This window comes from Macaca fascicularis, chromosome 9 (genome assembly GCF_037993035.2).
Source record: "Macaca fascicularis isolate 582-1 chromosome 9, T2T-MFA8v1.1".
NCBI lineage: Eukaryota > Metazoa > Chordata > Mammalia > Primates > Cercopithecidae > Macaca > Macaca fascicularis.
The window spans coordinates 57,526,982-57,543,769 of NC_088383.1; the positions used below are offsets into that span (position 1 = coordinate 57,526,982).

The 16,788-nt window shown below is 40.0% G+C and overlaps 1 protein-coding gene across 16 annotated transcripts in view; it reads left to right on the forward strand.

Moving 5' to 3' along the window:
- MAPK8 (mitogen-activated protein kinase 8) overlaps nt 1-16,788 on the forward strand; it is a 134,859-nt gene that overhangs the window by 13,964 nt on the left and 104,107 nt on the right. For 8 of the 16 annotated variants that reach the window (XM_045399916.2, XM_045399908.2, XM_045399917.2 and 5 more), the window contains one exon: nt 3,810-3,879. The exons of the other annotated variants lie outside the window; for them this stretch is intronic. The gene's annotated coding sequence lies outside the window, so the exon portion shown is untranslated. The remainder of the gene's footprint in view (nt 1-3,809; nt 3,880-16,788) is intronic. 16 annotated transcript variants of the gene reach the window in all.

Below are 16,788 nucleotides of genomic sequence, written 5' to 3' on the forward strand. Positions count from 1 at the left end.
TATGAACTCCTTTTAGATTGGATGACTGATTTTTCTTACTTTAGTACGTGAAGTTTTCAAGTGCATGGGGACTGAAGGGCAGTAAGGAGGGCATAGAACAGCTGTGGGAATTCCTAAAGAATTCATCGGAGATGAACGTAAGGATTATGAAGTAAAGTATTTGAAATTTTGAAGTTAGCAGAGTTTTGTACTGCGCCAGTCTTTCATGATTATCAAAAAAAAACCAAAAAACTTTTTTGAATATATTAAGCATGTCTGTGTTGGATAACTTAAGACGTTATGTAATAAAAATTATATAGATAATTTAAGGTTTGGGAATGATGCTGTCTCCTTCTAGAGAGGATTTTTGTTGACTTTTGGCAGGAGGCAAGCTAGTGGCACTAGCAATCCTGGATCATCTTAATCCAGTCAGAGACTATAATGTTTCAAAACTGGGTTCCAGAGTCTACGAAGGCTGGTCTATTTTGTTTTATTTTCTTCTGGGATATGACCCCTTGGAGTCCTAGCATAAAGCCAGGGGTGTTATCAGCCCCACATGCCCCCACCCCCACACTTTCTTGAACCCTTAACTCCAATATTTTATCATCTCTAGTTGTGTAAATCGGTTGCAAGTTCAAGCTCAGCTTCTCAGCCACCTCTTTGGAATTAGCAGATCCCATCAGGAGGAAAAACGGCCCCAGATGCCAGGCTCCCTTATGAGCTTTTCCTTATTCTACTAGATCTTGGTCTTCATGCTTTTTCACTACCTTGGCACTCTGATGCCCTCAAACAGGTTTTTTGGTTTTGATTTTTAAAATATTTTTTACTGGGGACTTGAGCAGGTGTCCAGTTTTTCTAGTTGCTCCCAGTAAGATAATTGGTTTGAATTATCTAGTTCACCATGTTAAGGAAAATGATTTGTTAGGTTGATCAAGGTTTATGTCATAAGATTCTCTATTTGAAATTGTAGTATATGTGATTTCAGTTTTTCCTAGGGGTAAGATTTTGGGTACCAGTTTCTACAGATTATAGGAATTATTAGAAAAGGGGGAAATCGCCTTGGAAATAGAAATGGGAGGGGAAAATGGCAGAAAAAACTAGATATTTTTGCAAAGTTTAGAAAAGATAAAGGTATAGGGTAACATTTTCATGTCTATTAGGAGTGTAAAAGGGCAGTCATGTATAAAAGGAGCTGAGATATTTGTTGTAATGAAATTGTCATAATTAAAAGACTGTGGAATCTAGGTATTATGGGGGTGGCTTTGAGAAGTATCTACTTAGTCATGTTGAATAAAATTTTAAAATTTCGCAGAGAAACCCTAGGATACTGAGTCATTAATTGAAGGAGTCAACTTTGGGGCTGGACTTACAGTTGTGTTTATAGCAGTATAAATCTGCCCAACCACTAGTATGTAAGGGATTGCAGAACAAATGTAATTTCATAGAACCCATTATTTATATGAGAGATACAAAATGATACTGATTTTGATTTAGGATGCCATCTTCATCTGTGTATGAAAATAAATGTAAGGTCTTAAAGAGTTTTTGTTTTTGATTCTCTAAGCTATTCCCATACTTCTTAAATTTCAAAATTACAAAGTTTTCCATCCATCTTAATCATTATAATTGAGGAAAAATGATATATCTTTAATAGCCCTTGAGAAAATGATAGATACTGGGTGTATTTCAGAAGGTTTTATCAGCAGAGTTTTGGTTGATATTTTAAACTTTGAGGATAGGAATTGTTTGGTAAAGTGATGCCCTCTCTTTTTTGGCTCCATCTTCCAGTATATGTGTCATAGGAACCTGGTTTAAGATCAGTGTGTTTCTTTGTTACACCTGTCAGTAGAATCGGCTATTACTGTTTTTTGGTTCCTTAAAACTGAACATTTTGGCCACCGTCCTCACCCACATTTTAAAGTGACTTCATTCTCTCATATCACTCCCAACTGAAGAATGTTCAGACATACACATTGAAAGAATATTATGGTAAACACCTGTATACTTCATTTGGATATTGTAGTTGTTAGCTTTTTTGTCATATTTGTTTATGTCTCTCCTAAAGATAAACACATTCTGTTACATATGTCATACTTAAGCCCTTAATATCTAGTTCATATTCAAGTTTTGCTAATTATTTCCCCAAAAGGTCAGTTTGTGCTGCAATCAGATACTGTGATTTCTCACCTTATTTCCTTAGCTCTTGTGAAGATGTTTTCGTGCATGGATAGTGTTCACATTGATGTTTCTGTTAGGGGCAATCACTGGGGAGTCCTATTCTTCCATCTTGTTCTGCCCCTCTTCTCCAAAAAGGTCAACTTTTTCAAACCAATATTGAATCAGTTTATGAACTACATTTGATTGTTGTTGCTTTAGTCACTTTTAACATACTACAATTGTCCTGTTTTCTATTTTTTTGTTTTTTACACTTATGATACTGGCTTCTTGAAGAGACCAGGCCATTTGTCATAGAATGTTTCCCATATTTTGGATTTGTCTGATTGTTTTCTTGTAGCAATTAACTTGTATCTCTATTCCCACTGTGTTTCCTAAAGTAGAAGATTGAGTCTAAAGGCTGGATTATATTTAGTTTTTTTGGCTTAGTTATTCCTGTGTACATTATATTGACTCATAACACAGGCATCAGGTGGTTTGCCTAAAGTGTGATCATTTGGTGTTAAGATGGTATTCACCAGATCTATCCATTATAACGATGGGTTTGCCCTTGACAATCAGCAGTTGATCAGTGAGATGACATTTTGGTTCCCTGTGAATATTCTGTTTTCCAGCAGCGTATGTGTTTAGAGTCTTTTGGTGAGCTTTGAATCAGTTGTTTCATTTGGGCTTGCAAATGGTGTTTTTTTGTTTTTGTTTTTTGTTTTTCTAACCCTATCATCCTTCTTTTTTGTTTTTATTTTTATTTTTTTCAGACAGAGTCTCGCTCTGTCACCCAGGCTGGAGTGCAGTAGCACCATCTCTGGTCACTGCAACCTCCACCTCCTGGGTTCAAGCGATTCTGTCACCTCTGCCTCCCGAGTAGCTGGGACTACAGGCACGCGCCACCACGCCTGGCTAATTTTCATATTTTTAGTAGAGACAGGGTTTCACCATAATGGCCAGGCTGGTCTCAAACTCCTGATCTCAAGTGATCTGCCCACCTGGACCTCCCACCTATCATCCTTCTTGATCTATTAATATTAACCAGCTTTCCTTTGTTAAAAAGACCTTTCCCCCTTGTCAACTAGGATTGAACTACAGTTCTTCCTAACAAGATGAGATAAATTTTTATTTCTCTTTAACGTACCAACTTTTTAACATACCGGTTTTGAAAATTGGTTAATAGTCATCTCCAAAAAGTGGCACATAACTTTCACTCTCTCTGTGTCACAGGGATTTTTGATTTTTCAAAAGTTTTATGATCATTTCAGTCATCCTTTTTAAAATAGTCTTCATTTGTAGAAGTTTTGGTTTTACAGAAAAATTGAGTATATACTATAGTTTCTATATACCCCACACCCAATTTCTCCTATAATTAACATCATATGTTTGCATGGCACATTTGTTACAGTTAGTGAAAATTATTGGTACATTATTCACTAAAATCCATAGCTTATACAGCTTTTCTTAGATTTTAGCTAGTGTTTTTGTTTTGTTTTGTTTTGTTTTTACAAGATCCCATCTGGGATACCACATTACATTTTGTCGTATCTCCTTAGGATTTCTTAGCTGTGAGTTTCTCAGATATTCCTTTTTTTGATGACCATGACTGCTCAGATATTTTGTGGGATACCGTTTTATTGGAATTTGTCTAATGTTTTTCTTATTTTTAGACTAGCCTTATGGGTTTCTAGAAGGAAAATCCACAGAGGTAAAGCATCATTTCATCACATCCTGTCAAGGGTATGTACTGTTAACATAATTTATGACTTGGTTTTGATTTTGATCACCTGGTGAAGTAATGTTTGTCAGATTTTTCCATTGTAAAGTTATTCTTTTTTCCTCCTTTTCATACTGCACTATTTGGGAAAAGTGACCATGCACAGCCCACACTTAAAGAGTAGAAAGTTATGTCCTGCTTCTTGATGGCAAAGTGTCTACATAAATTATTAATATTTGGAATCCTTCTGTGCAGGAGATTTTTATTTTCTCCCATTTAGTGATTTATTTAGTCATTTATATCAGTATGGACTCATGGTTGCTTATTTTATACTTTGTGTTACAGTCCAATACTAATAATACTTCATTTTGCTACTCACATTGTTTCAGATTTGGCCATTGGGAGCCCCTTTAGTTAGCTTCTGTGCCTTTGACATACTTCCATCAGCGTGGGTGTTTTCTGAGCACTTTCTTTCTGGCACTGCAGGATGCTCCCAGCTCATCTTGTATGTTTTCTACCCTAGTCCTGGGATCAGCCATTTCTCTAAGGAGCACTGTTTCCTTTAATTAGAAAATGGTATTAGAAACAAAGTTCTAGGTGTGCTTGTTGCTACTGGGATGTTGTTTCTTTTAGGTACTCTCAGCAGATAGAGCAAAGAAATATATTCATATATTAGAAATATCTGTATATCTACATGTCTAGATAGACACATATAAGTATTTAATATTACATATCAGTATATGTGCATAAATATTTGTAACCATCTGTATCTGTATAAGCTAAACATGAATTCTTAGTGTCTTCAACTCTAATCTATTACCATATGGATCATTCCTGGTCCTCCCCTTACCAGTAAATTTCCTCCAGTAGCGAGAAACCTGCCTCCCAGCACACACCACGTATTTACTTAGTTGTTCAGTTCCAACGTAGATCTTACAGCAGTATCAGAATTGTTAACTCACACGCAGTGGAAACAGCTGTATCAACTAGGAGGGTTTTTTCTTTTTTTTTCAATTCTTCAGAAATTTCTAGGTAGACAGTCATGTCATCTGCAAACAAAAACAGTTTTATTTCTTGTCGCCCCTCCATCTGTGTGCCTTTTCTTCCCTTTTATTGTCTTAGTGCAGTATTTAGGACTTTAGGTATGATGTTCAATAGGAGTGATGGGAGGAGACGTTTTTGCCTTATTCTTGTTCTTAGGGGGAAAGTATCTAGTTTTTCACCATTAAGTACTATGTTCACTGTAGAGGGTTTTTTGAGGGGAGTAGAGTAGATTTTTTTAAAAAAATCAAATTGAGGAAATTCCTCTCCATTCTCGGTTTTCTGAGCGTTTTCATCATGAGTGGTGTTAGATTTTGTTAGATGCTTTGTCTGCATCCATTGATATGACCGTTTGATTTATATTCATTAGCCTGTTGATGTGGTGGGTTAGGGTTACATTAGTAGATTTTAGAACCAGCCTTGTATACCTGGGATAAATCTCACCTGGTTATGGTGAATAATTCCTTTTCTACATTAATGGATTCAATTTACTAATATTTTGTTGTGGATTTTTGTTACCTATGTTCATGAAAGATACTGGTCTGTAGCTTTCTTTTCTTACAATCTCTTTGTTTTATTATTATTATTATTAGAATAATGCTGCTCTTTTAGAATAAGTCAGGAAATGTTCCTTCTGTTTTTATTTTCTGCAAGAGGTTATAGAGAATTGGTATCACATTTTTTTTCCTTAAACGTTTGGAAGAATTCACCAGTAAAACTTCGGGCCTGGCATTTTCTGTTTTAAAAAGTTAATAACTATCAGTTCAATTTTTTAATAGATATAGATCTATTCAGATTATTGATTCAGTTTCTTTAATAGTTACAGGTTTGTTCAAGTTGTTCATAGTATTCCTTTGTTGTACTTTTAATGTACTTGGGATAAGTAATGATGACCCCTCTTCCATTTGTTACATTAGTAATTTGTGCCTTCTCTCCTTTTTCTTCTTCTTCTTCTTTTTTTATTTGAGACAGAATCTCACTCTGTCACCCAGGCTGGAATGCAGTGGTGCGATCTTGGCTCACTGCTACCTCAACCTCCTGGGTTCAAATGATTCTCCTGCCTCAGCCTTCCAAGTAGCTGGGATTACAGGCATATGCCGCCGTGCTTAGCTAATTTTTGTATTTCTTAGTAGAGGTGGAGATTTCACCATGTTGGCCAGGGTGGTCTTGAACTTCTTGATTAGTCTGGCTAGAGGTTTAACAGTTTGATTTATATTTTCAGTGAGCCAGCTTTTTTTTTTTTTTTTCTATTTTCCTGTTTTTAATTTCATTGATTTTGACTGTAATTCTTTTTTTTTCCTTCTGTTCACTTTAGGTGTTATTCTTTTTGATGATCGGTTTTCTCACATTTGGCCAGTGAGAGTCTCTTGAGGTGGCTGCTGTGTCCATTTTGATCTGACCTGGTTGTTCGTTGAGTGCTTCCTTGCTTTCTGGCAGGATAAAATGTCTTTCAGCCTGTACTTATCTTGCCTTAACCTGGGACACTCCATTTCTTTAGGAAGTTGACTTCAGTCTTAATTTTATGTGATTGCTCATTTCTTCCATCTAAACTTTAAACAGATTTGACACATTGAGATCAGCATTTTTGCCTTTTTTTTGGTAGTCAACAAGAGCAACTGAGGTGACCTGTTGATGCTAGTATTTATTGTGTCTTAAAACTTGTCTTAAAGACAGAACATTTTTCTGTTCAATTTATATAAGCAAAAAGGCGCTTTATCTGTATCCAGCCAAACTCTTCTATGGCATCTCTGAAAGTCATTTATACTTGACCAGTTTGTACTTTTGCTAAGGGATAGTTGAAAACCACCCCTTTTTAAGAAGTTCAGAAATTGAGGATGCAGTATTCTGAATTATCTAATTTGGTTTTTCTGCATCCCTACGATTGTTTTGTTATTTAATAAAGTGTTTGAACTTTAGTTTCAGGGTTTTTCTTTTACTTTTAACAAATATTATGTGCCAACACTTTACAAATAGTAACTCATTTAATTATTTAACCTTGCTGGTAGATATGGTTATTCTCCTCTCTCCCTCATAGATGGGGAAACTCAGGCAAGATGAAGTTAAGTAACTTGTGCAGGGTCATACATGAGTGGCAGAGTCAGAGTCTGAATCCAGATAGTCGGCTCCAGACGCCAAACTCCCAGCCACTGCTTTGTGCTGCCCGTCTTTTCTCTGCCAGTTAAGTAGAAAAAGTTGTTTGTGATTCTGCATTTTGCTGTCCCCTTCTGTTGTTAATTATAGTATAATGGGTGTCACTCTTATCACCATAAGACTTAGTATGGTATTGCAAGCACCAGTTAAGCAATAACGTTTTGAGATCCCTAATTGAAAGAATTCAGAGCGGTGTATTGCTTTGAGTTAGTTGGCCCTTTGCCGCAACTCTGTTTTTCCATGAGACAACATTATCATGAACAGTAATAATGTGTAAAAAGATGAGGCCTCCTTTTTTAAAAAAACAGTATTAAATTCATTTAGCGTATGAATTTTAAAGTAATGTAGTCAGTGATGATATAAGATCAAAGAATAATAAGTGAAAACACTTCATAAGGCACAGAGCTAAATGTGTTTAACTATTTTATTGGTGTACATAGTTACTGCTAGAACTATAAAGGAAGAATCATTATTTTATGGAAAGAACATATGTTACTGGAAATCCTATACTCTAAGATCAGAATTCTAAATTCCAGTTTTTTGATGTGTTAACATAGGGTCCATTGCATCCTATTTCCTGGTTTATTTTTATCCTTACTCTGCTTCCTCATAATTCTAATTAACTAAAACCTTCTGGTTCCCCAAGGTCAGGGCATACTCTTTTTGAAAATAATATTAACTAGTGCTGATGAGAGGAAGAGAGCAACAGGAAGCATTAAAAAAATTTTTTTTGAACCAACGGCAAATATAAAATATTGAGGAAAAAGGTAAAGATTAAAAGTATCTATAATGTAGCTAGTAATATTTTAGTGTATTTGTTTTTATGTATTTTGTGCACATGGGATAGAGATTTATATACATGGGTACACGCTTACATATACAATTTGTAAGGATCCAAAAATCATATTAGCTTACATTAATTGAGGACTAGAGTACTGATAACTGCTTTTATTTGATTAAAGTCTAGGAAATAGATTTTGTTTAAAAGAAATATATTCTTAACAGAAAATTTTTATAAAATAAGAGATTTGCAACATTGTTTTTTTCGTATAAGTATGCTAAGACTACCATCTCTTTAACAGAAAGGAGTTTTAAACTTTAACTTAATAGGAAGATATTTCAGGGATTCTATGAAGTCAAGAATGTTTTCATATAATACTGGAAGTGTTACGTGCGTTTTTCATGTCTGTTCTCAAGAGTTTTTCTGAGGCCATGTGACTTGCCCTGTGATGTGGCCACAGATCATATAGAAGCAAATGAGAGAACCCAGCTGTCTGAAATTAAGCCAGACAATAAAGGGATTTGCAGAAATGTAAAACAATGTGTGAGAAACACATTCACCCATCCAAACCCAATGAATGGGCTCAGAGACACGAAGAACAGTGGAAGTGAGACTTTTAATGGCAGTCTTGCAGGATCAGGTGTCTGGTAGGCAGGCACACCCAGGGCAGGTACAGCAGGTAATTTATCTCCTAGCATGCAAGTCCCTTCCCCAGTTCCTCATTGGTCGAGTACTATGGGGTTACGATCTTCCCGGACGTTGCCTAAGTTTCATTATCCCCCTTAAAAGGTTATACCCCAGTACCCTTCCCCATTAAGTTTCGATTTCCCAATAGCAAAACTTTCTTCCCTTTTATGGACTGACCCCTCCTCTACATTATGATCGCTTATCATGACTTTATAGGTGCATGAGCCATGTGATTTGTCACATCCGCAGGCTGACTGCCAGTACTTAGATTTGGTTCTTGGTCTAGAATGGCTGGATTGTCAATGGTGATGAATATAGGATTACATTCTAAATTGTGGCAGTTATTTGGCAGGGAGCCCTTGGACAGATGTAGTTTATTCTTCAAGGGTCTCCAGCTCAGAGTTACGCAACCCATGTTTACTGTCCAACCCTGAAATTGGGTAGTCCACCATACATCATCCCAGCTAGGTGGGGCAGGGTGATGCTCTACTATAACCTGTATCTGGTTCAGGGCAAAGATATTTATCTGCCTGCGAGAGCTATCCCTGATTTTCCAAATTCCCATAAGGTTAGACGTGGCAGGCATCAAATCTTATAGTCTGGGGTGCTACCGTCTTGGTTACACTAATTACCAACCTGATTGGATAGGGAGGAGTCCCCTGCCAGTTTCCATTTTGACCTTCTGCTCTTTGTATAGTAGCCCATCCCAGCCGTATTAACTTCAAGAAATGGGGCCAACCCATGTTTTCTTTTTAGATTTTTCTCAGAGTTAACTTTAAGGGTTCCTTAGTGCACTTTCCACTGGTCTTTTCTCCTCCCTTCTGGGGTTTCTTTTTACCAATCCCTTGACTCAAGGATAGTGAGTCCACCCCTGTTCAGCTGTTTGCACGGCTGGCTCAGTGGTAAGGAGCACTTGATAGGGACCTTCCCAGCTTGGGTGGAGCTTGTCTTCTTTCCAAGTCTTAATCAGCACCAAGTTGCCAGGCTGAAAGTGGTGAACCGTGAACTCAAGAAGTGGCATTTAAGTCAGAAGTCCTCCTAACCTAAGGAATGACAGGGTGGAAGATATGGCCAGTATATAATTTCTTAAGCATTGATCCTTGGTTTCCATAGTAGGGAGGTCTGTAGCTCTGCCCAAATATGGGAGCCCCTATAATAACCTGTAGGGGGACAATCCCAAGTATTTTCTTGGGACTGTCATAACCCTAAGGAGTACTATTGGGAGACATTTGGACCAGGGCATTTTAGTTTCTAGATTAGTTTGGTGATTATGCTTTTTGAGAGTTTGATTCATTCTTTCTACCTTTCCAGAGGAAGGGGATGCCAAGGGGTTTGATAATCCCATCTAATTTGTAAACCTTCCATAATTCCTCTTAACACCCTTGAGGTAAAGTGGCTCTCATTGTTTGAATCAATGTTTTCTACCAGGCCAAATCTAGGTACCGTCTGTTCTAATATTATTTTCACCACATTACTGGTCATGACTGTTGGAAGGAGAAAGGCTTCCACCCAGCTGGAAAGGTGACCTACGATCACCAGTAAATACATTAGTCTTCTTCCTTTGGCCATTTCTGTGAAATCTACTTGAATGCTTTGAAATGATCTTACTCTGGGAGGTCTTCCTCCTGTGGCCTGTTTTCTGATCACCTTTTTGTTTATCCTTTGACAAGTTACACAACTTCCACACACTTGTTTAGCAGGGGTATAAATCCCTGTACACCCATAATTCTGAAGTGTTGCGTCATGCAGAGCCCAGGATCCCCAATTACTCCTTTTGTGTAATATAGACATTAGCTTTCTCGTTAGGGGTTTACTTATTTCTCTCCCATCGGGAAGTACCCATCTCATCTTCAGTTTGACCCCTAACCTGTCTAATTCTTCCTTCTCATCTCTGATAAACTGGGGCCTTAATACTACCTTAGGTCAGGCTAAATAGTCTTAATTTCTTCCTCCAGGGAGGCTTGCTTAGCAGCTTCAGCTGCAAACCTGTTTCCTACAGCTTCTATAGTGTTCCCTTTCTGATGACCATTTACATGAACTATGGCTACCTCTGCTGGAAGCAAGAGGCTTTCTAAAACCTGTTTGGCCAGTTCCCCATGTACCAATTATTTTCCCCTGCTATTTATTAGGCCCCACTCTGTCCAGATTTTTCCGAAAGTGTGTACCACCTCATAGGCATACTTAAAATCAGTGTATATAGTGCCATTTTGGCCTTCAGGGAGCCTTAGGGCCTGGTTAAGAGCATATAATTCACAGGTTTGGGCTAACCAGCCATTAGGTAGTCTTCCTTTCTCACATAAGGAGTGTTTATTTCCGTCAATGACAGCATAACCATTATGTCCCTTGCCATCTATCACTGGAGGCAGCCCATCCACCAACAGCCTTATCCCATCATGTAGTGGAGCTTCCTTAAGATCTGGCCTAACTTTGGTTTGGTATTCTGTGATATCTCAGCAGTTAGGATCTGATGTCTCTTTGTTCTCCTCTCCTTTCCATAGGAAACTGGCTGTATTCAGGCAAGTATTTGTTGTTACGACCAAGTCATCTTTTTCTAGTAATATGGCCTCATATTTTAGAATCCGAGAATCAGTTAACCATCTTCCAGCTTTTTGATTTAATATATTCCTGACTAGATGTGGGGTGCTATTAGGGCCCCACCAAAGGTTAGCTTTCTAGTCTCCTCTACCAGCAAGTAAGTCTGTGGCAGCTATTGTTTGCACACATTTGGGCTACCCTTGAGAGACAGGATCGAGAAGCTTGGAGACAAAAGCAACAGGTTGCCTCTTCCCACCCCATGTTTGAGTAAGCACCCCAAGGGCCATGCCCTGGTCTACTGTTAACAAACAGATGGAATGGGTTCTCTAAAGATGGGAGGGCCAGGGCTGTAATGAGGGCCTGATTTAGCTCTTTCGCTGCCTGAATTTCTTCTGAGGACCACTGCAAGGGATCGGGTTCCTCTTCTAATAACTTGATTGGCCAGATGCACCAGGGAAAGAAGAAGGGGTGGGGCCACAAGGCAGAGCCAGTCCTCCTGCTTGGGGCCTGGGCCTAGGAAAGCTAACTAGGGGCAGGAACGGGGAGTCCCAGGCTGTGGATGTCTCTAGGAGGGAACGTTGGGTCAGCAACAGCCAGAGGAGCTCCTAAGGCCAAACAGTAACTGTGGCCTCCCTACCTTTGGGCGTCTTCTGGTCGCCAATGTGCTGCAGGTCACGGCTCCCGAATCCGGTTGTGCAAGCTCCAAAGCAGTGGAGCCTGGCGCTACTGCCATCTCTACCTTGTGGATCTCAGAGCTGCTGGATGGCTCCGCCCACCACCCCCTGAGCTGGCCCCACTTGGGGCTGGCATTGGTGGACAGCATGTTCCGGGCGCCTCTGCTCCTCTCTGCTGGGGCCTGCACCTTTCCTGGCTGCTGACTCATACATGTCAGAGCTGCAGGACGACTCCACAGACGCCCTGCACCGGCCCTGCCTGGAGCTGGCTTTGGTGCACATGCGACAGGTCATTGTGGTTCCCATGGGCCACCTCTCCTCTTTTTGGGCAGCTTGGGCCTTCGCTCGTCCCCACGTCTGCAGAACTGAGCACCTGCCACCTCTCCCCAGGAAAGGTAACCAAATGCCACCAACTTAAGGCACCCACTGAAGGCACTAACCGAAGGCTACTAACTGAAGGCCAGTTGCCCTGCCATCCAGATTGCGTCCTGCTTAGAAGGAACCAGTCAGGCCTTGAGTTCCCTCCAGGCGCTGCCCTTCCATTTGTGATGTGGGAGTCCAGGCACTGGCTCACAAGGCCCCCCGCCCCCCCTGCGACCCTGCCCCACCTTTCATTTTTGGTAGCTAATAGCAACTTTCAGGTTTCCTCACTGTGAATTATGAATATGAATTATCCTGAAATAACTGTATCCTAGTGTACCTCATGCACTATCTGACATTCAAAGACCCCCACCTGTGAGTTTTTTGGAAACTAGAAAGAAGACAGATTTCTGCAGGTGCTTTCAGAAAATAACATTGCCATGAACTAAGATTACTCTGTGATGTCAAGTCATATTTCATGTACAATACATATTCATATTTCATAATTTAAAATGTACATATTCAATGGACTTGAAGCCAAACATTTGAATATGTGCATTTTGAATTATGAATATAAGTTCATATGGGGAATTGGGGTTCCTCTTCTAATAACTTGAGATACACAGAATCTTTGTCGTTTGAGCATATGAGTTAATCCATAACCTACACTAGCCAGTTAAACCTAAAAATTTTCAGAGTTCTCTCTTTGACTTAGGCAAAAGCAGACCCACTCACTATTCCCTATATTCTCTCTGGGTTTACTCTCCACTCTCCTTCACTAATCAGGTGTCCTAAACGTTTTAACTTCTTTTTCCACAAACTGCAGTTGTTCTTAGAGACTTGCAATCCCCTTTCTCCTAGGAAATTAAGCAAGCTTGTTGTGGTTTCTGATACCTTGGCCCTACTCTCCCCAGAAATTAAAAGATCATCTACGTATTGTAACAACTGGATTCCCCTGGAAGGTTGGAATTCTTCCAGGACTTTTTCTAAGATTTGACTAAGTAAAGTTTGGGGCTTCCTTGAAATGTTGTGGCAGCACAGTCCAGCGGTACTGTTGCTTTCTCCCAGTTATAGGATTTTCCCATTCAAAGGGAAAGAGGTCCCTAAACCTAAAGTGTAGGGGACATGCCCAGAATGCAACTTTTAGATCCACCACACTGACCTACTTACGTTCATAGTATCTTACTAAGGAAGGTGTAGGCGTTAGGCATCATAGGGTGGTGGGTCTGGACAATTCGATTTATAGCCCTTAGATCTTACACCAATCTATACGACCCATCAGGATTTTTGACTGGGAGAATTGAAGTATTGTGTGGTGACATACAGGGTTCTAATAGCCCATCTTTAATCAATCGCTCTATTACCAGTTGGAGACCTTTTCTCCCTTCAGTAGAAATGGAATATTGTTATCTGCAAACGACTTCCCCTGGTTGTTTTAGTTCAATCTGTAAGAGTGTGATTTTTAACCCTCCCCTGTTGCTTTCCCTAACCCACACAAGGGGATTAATTTTTCTGTCCTCCTCCTCTGTTGGGAGGCCGTCATTACTTTCAATTATCCTTCCTCTATTCCTAATCCTAAACCCAATCTCACAATCAGGTCTTGACCCAGGAAGTTAGTTCCTGCTTCAGGAACATATAAGAGTGACCCCTCAATTTGTTCTGGTCCCAATCTAATTAACATTTTATTGAAATCCCTCCCCTTTTACCCCGATACTGTCAATTTTTCCTTAGAGAGTTCTGTACCCCTTGGTTGGTGAATTAGGGAGGAGCGAACCACCCCAGTATCAACCAAAAATATTACTTCTCCCTTGGGTCCCACCTTCAAATTTATCAAGGGTTCCTGTGGAACCTTCTCGGAAGGATCCCCTGACCCCCCAGTCTTCATCAACAGCCATGATGGGGATCACCTTTCTTCCATTCAAGACATTCTCTCTTAAAATACTCTTGCTTTCCTCACTTGTAACATCCACTCATAGTCTTAGGAGCTTTTTCCTGCATTTCCTTTTTTTGTCTGTGTTGAAATCTATCTTTCCCTTGTCTCCTTTGAGGGGATCTTGATCTAACCTTTTTCTGACTACCTGTTCCCTAGTAGAAACCATGTTTTTTGCTTTTGTTTCTGCTTCTCTTCCTCTCTCCTTACAAAAAGACTTTCTGAGCTTCCCTCAGTAATTCTTCGATTGGTTTGTTATTCCATGCATCAATCTTTAGTAATTTTCTTTGTAATGTCAGGCCAGTTCTTAGTTACAAAGTTACCCTTCAGAAGGCCTTGCCCTACTGGGTTCTCCTGATCTAATCCGGATTGTTTTCTCATCTGATCTCGGAAGGAATACAGAGGGAGTTTCCTCTTTTTAATCTTTGAATCTCGAATGCCTTTGAGACATTTTGTGTCCCAGTAGTGGACTCTTTTATCCTTTTAATTATTAGTTCCCTGAGGTCCTGCATTTGGGCCTGGTCCCTGGGATCATTATTATCCCATTTGGGATCTACATTTGGACATTTTTGTTTGGCTGGCAAGACTCCTTGCCTAGGAGGGTGTTGCTTCTTCTAGATGGTCATGGCCAGTCTCCTAATCATTCCCCTTTCTTCTCCTGTGAACAGGGTATTCATGATGGACATCATTTCAGCCTAGGTGTAAAAGTTGGGTCCTAGGAATTGGTCCAGCTGGTCTGCTAAACCAAGGTGATCTTTTAGGAGTGGTTTCATTTCTTTCTTGAAATTCCTAACTTCAGTACTTGTAAGAGGAGCATTTATAAAGCCAGTCTCTCCCTGTCCCATGGGAACTTCCCTAAGAGGGAACATGCTAGATGCCTGCTGTGTGGAAGGGATAGGGAAAATAGCCCTCTCACACTGTTCTAATTCTTTTCTTAAATTTGGATAAGGATTTAAAGGAGCAGTTGGTTCAGTTACCCCATGGTCTCCAGATCTCTCTTCCTCTAACCCTCCTGCTGCCCCTTGATCTTCCTGTCCCCTATTTTGTAAGATGTATGGAGGGGATGAGCATGATAGGGGGTCCCAAGGCTTTTCCCTGGGCAAGGGCTTTTTATTAAGCTGTTCTTCTTTTTCTTTGAGGGGGAACATGGGGACTAATTCCTTGATCCGGCAGAGAGCAACCTATCTCTTCTTGTGAGGATGGGGTTTTATTCACATAGAGAATTAAAGCTTGGCACACCTATTCCTCATCTGAGCTAAACTTAGACCAGAAGACCGAAGGCTTACAAGTGGGGTCTTTGGGCCAGATAAAACAGTAATACTTTATCATCTTTGCTTTTCCTTGTCTCTGTTTCGAGGGTTGTCACTCCAAACCTGCAGCATTCTCCCCAAGGGACTATCTAGAGGAATGTCAGAGGGATTCTCTTTGGCTCCCTCTTTCCTTTGTCCCCTAGGCCTTGAATTTCTGTTTCTCATTTTCAGTCAATCTTTGTGTTTGAGCTTTTCCCTGTGTACTCAGCTCCCCAACTGGAGGTTTCTTGCACACCCCAAGAATCGCTTTGTCCGTCTCCGGCCGTTTCCCTTGCGGGAGAACGAAACTGCGGATTGGATTCTGCATTTGCCTTGTATCTAGGATACGTCTCAGTCACACACACTCGACCTCCGAAAATGCCCAACCACCAAGGCAGTACTTATAGTCCGTTTTTCCTACCTTGGCTTGCACATGAGGTTGCCTGGTTGCCACGGTGCCTGCTTTTCTCCCTGTGTCACCTCTGCTGCCTCCTGAATAACAGGCTCAGGTTTGTCTGTGGCCTTTGCGAGGAGCCGGGACACTCAGACATAGCGGACCCCCTAAATCGGGTGAGATGCATCTCCCTTTTTGGCCAGAGTCCCACTCTACGCAGGCATAAAGATCCCAGACGGGCCCCCAAGTTTGTAAGAGAAACATTCACCCGTCCAAACCCAAAGAATGGACTCGGAGACATGAAGAACAGCGCAAGTAAGACTTTTAATGGCGATCTTGCAAGATCAGTTGTCTGGTAGGCATGCACACCCAGGGCAGTTACAGCAGGTAATTTATCTCTTGGCACGCAAGTCCCTCCCCCAGTTCCTCATTGGTCGAGTACTTTGGGGTTACAATGTTCCCAGACGTTGCCTAAGTTCATTATCCCCCTTATAAGGTTATACCCCAGTCCCCTTCCCCACTTAAGTTTTGATTTTCCAGTATCAAAACTAACTTCCCTTTTATGGGCTGACCCCTCCTCTACATTCTGATCACTTACAGTGACTTTCTAGGTGCATGAGCTGTGTGATTTGTCACAACCGCAGGCTGATTGCCAGTACTTATATTTATCATGCCTTGAAAATGGATCACGTAAAATGCTTTCTCACACAGTAGCACTCTTTTCACTAGGTTTTCTTTTTTCTTAAATTGTCGTTTTCCATCAAAATGCTAGTTAATCATGCAGGAGAGGTTTATTGTGTTTAAATAAATTTTTAAAAGTTTAAGTACTCACTTCTGTCTAATACAGTAAATATTAATATATCAACATAAATAAAAGCTTCTGTTAACAAAGTTCTTTTTTTAAAGAGTATAAAGGAATAGTGATACCAAAAAGTTTCACAGCTGCTGTATTATATAATATCAAAAAATTATTTATTACTCACTACTCATCTCACCAGCAAAATCATTGGATCCTGCGCAGGGATAGATAAAAATTTTGCAAAATTTTTATTTTCACTTGATAGTTTGAATTTTCTCATTGGCAATAAAT